The sequence below is a fragment of the Pleurodeles waltl genome, chromosome 4_2, assembly GCF_031143425.1.
Source record: "Pleurodeles waltl isolate 20211129_DDA chromosome 4_2, aPleWal1.hap1.20221129, whole genome shotgun sequence".
Classification (NCBI taxonomy): domain Eukaryota; kingdom Metazoa; phylum Chordata; class Amphibia; order Caudata; family Salamandridae; genus Pleurodeles; species Pleurodeles waltl.
This window is the reverse complement of record NC_090443.1, coordinates 1,039,208,570-1,039,214,569: the sequence shown is the minus strand read 5'-3', so window position 1 is coordinate 1,039,214,569 and position 6,000 is coordinate 1,039,208,570.

The following is a 6,000-nucleotide window of genomic DNA, read 5'->3' as shown; positions in this document are numbered from 1 at the left end:
AGCCTGCATGAGTGCACTGATAATGCAATATTCTCAATCTCGATCATTCACCTTCCCTCACTCACAATCCATCTCATACATTTACTCTCAGTCATTTATTCTTACTTGCACTTATTCATTCTCACCCTCTTACACTCTCTTACTCTCAATCATTTGCACTCACTCACTCCGATTCACTCATATTCAGATTCGTACTCTGTTATTCATTCTCACTCACTCTCACTCATTCTGACTCATTTGTTCACACTAATTCTCACTCACATTCACTCTTACTCTTACCCACTAATACACTTACTTGCACTCACTCTTTAACTCACTCACTGAATCCCACTTATTTGCAGTCACTGACTCACAGTTACACTCACTGTCACTCACTCATTTTCATTCACAATCTCTAGCACTCCCTCACATTCATTCTTGTTAACCCATTCTCACTCACCCACTCTAACTCACCTTCAGTCACTCTTACTTTCACTCATTCTGACTCACTTACTGATACTGGAGCTCATTCATTCCAACTCACTACCTGTAGTGACTCTCACTCACTTTCACTCACACACACATGCTCACACGTAGACACTTATGCTCACACATACAAAACTTTCTCATACAAATAAACACCCGCAAGCATGCATGACCGACCTTTAAAAGTATGTTTTTTACTTATCTCAGCCGCCGGCGAAGGTCCATTTTTAATCAAAAATTGTCAGAAAAGGAGAGTGGCACACGATGCACAAAAGCACAAGCCGCCACTGTGCTGTTAGCATTCATTTTCTAACTCGGAGGTCAGGCAGAGCCAGACTATAGCAGCCCTGGCAAATTATGTCATACCAGCCCGCCCCTATCTGTGCAGATTGGGTGAGCGCAGTGAGCTAGCTCAACAGGTACAAGGTTAGCTTATGGAGAGTTCTCCACAAAAGAAATGCTTTGAAAAATGTAGAAAAGGGGGGTGCATTATACAACACACCTTTCATCATAGGCTATCCCAACTCCCTTTCCGCACCATTACTCGTACTCCCTCTCATCCTTTTTCTAAATCCTCTCTCCCTTTCCCTAACCATAACACTTCTATGACTTCTGCGCTCAACCTTACTCTCTTCTCTCCTCTTCTTGATATCAGCCTCTTGTTTTTACCTCCTCCTTCCTTGTCTCCTCCCTCTTCTCTCTCCTCCTGTCTGTTTCATTGCTCCCTTTGCTCCCCTTCTTCGTTCCTTGTGATTTTTTATCCCGTTGCCATCATCCATTCTCTGCGTTGCTCAGTTGCACTTCCTTTTTCTTTTTGCTCCTCTCTCTCCCTCACTTCACCTTCTTTATCGTCTCTCTTTCTCACCTTACCGTCTTTTTGTTACTCACTTTCTATTACACTGTTTCCCATTACTTCTTTCTCTCTTCTAAACTTTTAAAAGCAGAAGCAATTAGCAATAGAGGTAGTGCCTGCGAGGACTACGTCTAAGTAAGGAAGGGTGAAGCTGATTACCATTTAGAACTTGGCAATATGAACAGCTGGACACTGGATAGCCTTATGACACATGGGAGGACTTTAATTTACTTGTAAGTCCCTAATAAATTGATGTACATGCACCCTGGCCTGCAGCACTCCTTGTGCCACTCACTAAAGTACCCTTTTAAAACACTCCTCAGGCGTGACACCACAGCCTGTAGTGCAGCTTTAAACATCCAATTTGATCTGGCAAAATAGCCTGTTTGCCTGGCTTAAACCTTCCCTTTTATTACATATATATCATCCCTGGGGTACGCACTAAGTAGCTAATAGGGCAGGGTGCATTGTATTTAAAATGTAAAATGTGGAAGTGTGTTCTTAAGTTTTACATGTCCTGGTGGTAAAAAAAACCCTACATTTGTTTTTCACTATTGAAATCGATATCTCTCCCATAGGATAGCATTGGGTTACCTTATTACATTTAATAAGTTTTAACTTTTGATTGGGAGCAGACACAAAGGTCACATTTGGACCCAAATGAATTGTAATTTAAAATCCTCTTTAATGGTAAAGTTGGATTTTAAGTTACAATTCTGAAACTGCCACTTTTAGAAAGTTGGCATTTTCATGTCTCTACCATTTGGTCCCACTGCCAGTGTCTGGTGTCACATGACCCTGCTGTTAGGCTTTATATATTCCTCACAGAGATTGTGAGAATAGGGCTTAGATGTGGGCAGGATGGGCCATCCTGACCGGATGGGTGGCGGTAGAGCTGTGCCCTGGGCCACTTACATTTCAAAGGGGCTTGCCTCCAGCACACACAAAAAGCCTAACACCAGTGTTTTGTGACCCTATACTTCTTGGATCCTTGGTAGGAGAGGGAGGAACTCTCCAGAACCAGATGTGAGGGTAGGATCAGGAATCCATTCACTTCAATGGCTGGCTTCAGGAATAAATATTAGACTTCTTGAGCCACTCGTCAGAACACTCCTGGACTTATGGACACTACAGAAGGACTGCCCTTCTGCCAGAGGACTTCCCTACTGCTTGAGGACTGCCTTGGTGTCTGAGAAGGAAAACTGGCCCTGCTTTCTTCATCCCAGGCTTACTGACTAACTCCAAGGTTCAGTTGGCTGACCTCTTCTTCTGAGCTACAGGGATAACAAGCTCCATAGGCCTCCCTGCAGCTACCCAGATGGCCTGTTGCAACTGGACATGCCTGGGCTTGCCTGAGCCTTGCTGGCCTCTGCTGGAGTGAGTTCCTAATCCCCAAAAGTTGCCTTCTTAGGTCCTGGACCCTTGGTTGGAATCAGTTGAGCTTCCCCTGTAAAGAAAGGGAGAAATCCTGAAGTCTTGGGCTCTTTACAGCTGCAAACAGGTCTGTTTGTGCTGAGACTCTGCTTCCCACTCAGACCATCACTGCAAACCTCCAGGGAACCCAGCTCTTTGTACTACAGCGACAATCAGCCAGTGATGACAGGAAATGCAAGACTCACACTTCAAGCTACAACAATGACAGCCGACGGTGACTGCCAATGCAAAGATCCAGCATCGATCATCCATGGCACCCGACCATCACTTTGTATTACAGCGCTGACCATCCATGACGCCCATCTCGCTCTTCGTGCAGAAAGGCACCGCTGAACAGGGCCCCGCCGTCCAGAAGGGCACCGCTGAACAGGGCCCCGCCGGGAGGAGCACCGCTGAACAGGGCCCCGCCGGGAGGAGCACCGCTGAACAGGGGCCCTTCCTGTCAAGCACCGCTCCGCTGGGCCCCGCTGTCTCAAGCACCGCTCCGCTGGGCCCTTCATCTCAAGCACCGCTCCGCTGGGCCCCGCCGTCTCAAGCACCGCTACGCTGGGCCCTTCATCTCAAGCACCGCTCCGCTGGGCCCCGCCTTCTCAAGCACCGCTCCGCTGGGCCCTTCCTGTCAAGCACCGCTCCGCTGGGCCCCGCCGTCTCAAGCACCGCTCCGCTGTGCCGTTCATCTCAAGCACCGCTCCGCTGGGCCCCGCCGTCTCAAGCACCGCTCCGCTGGGCCCTTCCTGTCAAGCACCGCTCCGATGGGCCCGCCGTCTCAAGCACCGCTCCGCTGGGCCCTTCATCTCAAGCACCGCTCCGCTGGGCCCCGCCGTCTCAAGCACCGCTCCGCTGGGCCCTTCATCTCAAGCACCGCTCCGCTGGGCCCCGCCGTCTCAAGCACCGCTCCGCTGGGCCCTTCATCTCAAGCACCGCTCCGCTGGGCCCCGCCGTCTCAAGCACCGCTCCGCTGGGCCCTTCCTGTCAAGCACCGCTCCGCTGGGCCCTTCCTGTCAAGCACCGCTACGCTGGGCCCCGCCGTCTCAAGCACCGCTACGCTGGGCCCTTCATCTCAAGCACCGCTCCGCTGGGCCCTTCATCTCAAGCACCACTCCGCTGGGCCCCGCCGTCTCAAGCACCGCTCCGCTGGGCCCTTCCTGTCAAGCATCGCTCCGCTGGGCCCTTCCTGTCAAGCACCGCTCCGCTGGGCCCCGCCGTCTCAAGCACCGCTACGCTGGGCCCTTCATCTCAAGCACCGCTCCGCTGGGCCCCGCCGTCTCAAGCACCGCTACGCTGGGCCCTTCCTGTCAAGCACCGCTCCGCTGGGCCCCGCCGTCTCAAGCACCGCTCCGCTGGGCCCTTCATCTCAAGCACCGCTCCGCTGGGCCCCGGCGTCTCAAGCACCGCTCCGCTGGGCCCTTCATCTCAAGCACCGCTCCGCTGGGCCCCGCCGTCTCAAGCACCGCTCCGCTGGGCCCTTCCTCTCAAACACCGCTCCGCTGGGCCCCGCCGTCTCAAGCACCGCTCCGCTGGGCCCTTCCTGTCAAGCACCGCTCCGCTGGGCCCCGCCGTCTCAAGCACCGCTGGCCCAATGACAGTGCCGGTTCTGTGTCGTGCTACTGTTCACGCTGCACTCGGGCCACCCTGCCTCCTCCATTGCCTGTGGAGACTGTTATCCACTTGATAGACTGTGGCTTTGCACTCCCCAGGATATGCCAGTGGGCAAGCCACCCACTGTAGAGACTTGAGAGACTGTGGCTTTGCACTCCCCAGGATATGACAGTGGGCAACCCACCCACTGTAGAGACTTGAGAGACTGTGGCTTTGCACTCCCCAGGATATGCCAGTGGGCAAGCCACCCACTGTAGAGACTTGAGAGACTGTGGCTTTGCACTCCCCAGGATATGACAGTGGGCAACCCACCCACTGTAGAGACTTGAGAGACTGTGGCTTTGCACTCCCCAGGATATGACAGTGGGCAAGCCACCCACTGTAGAGACTTGAGAGACTGAGGCTTTGCACTCCCCAGGATTGAACAGTGGGCATGGTGGCCCCTTCTTGGATCTGGCGTCGTGGACTCATGTGGCTGTGGTGCCCCCCCTTCCCTTCCCCCTGAGGTGCCTGTAGTTTTATCATCTGATGCCCCTGCAGTGTTCTCTCCAACGGACTCAGGTCTCCTGTGTGGGCTTTGCCCATGTGTTGATACACTTTGGCCCACGGACAGTTGAATTTTCAGTGACTGTGCTGGACTTATTGCCTCTATTTATCGGTTACGCAATGTTTAAACTTGAATTTTTTTGATTCATTTTCCTATTTTACCATGACTTCAATGAACCTATTTTATACATAAATTTAGTTTCTCACTTTAATTATATCTTTTCATTATTCCGGGGGGTTTGGGTGGGGTCACTTTGACTTGGTGCTCTGCATTGGTGTGTAGATAGTTGGGGGGTGGGTGTATTGCGTATGTGTGTGCCCGTAACCCTTCCTCCTCCTCCCCTTCCCCTGTGTCGTAGGTGCGGTACTCACCGTTGTCGTCTGCGCCGGAGTTCGTACTCGTGGTAGATGAGCAGGTAGACGAGAGCAGGTAGGATGTTCAATTCGGGCTCCATGCTGTCCTCCGTCCTCGTGGAGTGTATAGAGGTGAGCGTTTTCCCGTTCGTAGTCTGTTTCCGCCGTGTTTTTATCGGCGGGGCTCCCGCCCCGGAAAAGGTGGCGGATTGGTGAGTTGTGATAGGGTGGGCGGTACATTGTCTGCCGCCTGCCTGTTGGCGGTGACCGCCGCGCTGTTTGTGTGTCCCGCCGTGGCGGTCGGAGTGTTAAAGTGGCGGGCTCTGTTGGCGGTTCCCGCCAGGGTCAGAATTCCATTTTTTGGACCGCCAGCCTGTTTGGCGGGTTGGCCGCCGCTTTATCACCGACCGCCAGGGTCAGAATGACCCCCTAAGTGATTTGCTCAGAATCATAGGATGTTGAACCAATGCTGAGTCACAAACCTGGTTTCTCGCTTCGAATTTCAGCAGCTCTGACCGCAGTGCTTTATTTGTAAAAAAATACATGCCGGTGGCCAAAGCCCTGCTCAGACGCCCGCGGCTGGTGCTACAAAATGTCAGAGAGTGAATAGCAAAGGTGCGCTGTCCTGAACCCACCTCAGGACTCTTTAATTCACTGCAAGGCACACCTTGCCCTGTTATCTAACTCTTACAAGTTTCTGCTTTCTCCCTTTGTGACGGATTTTCTTTTGCCTTTTTGTTTTGTTTCTT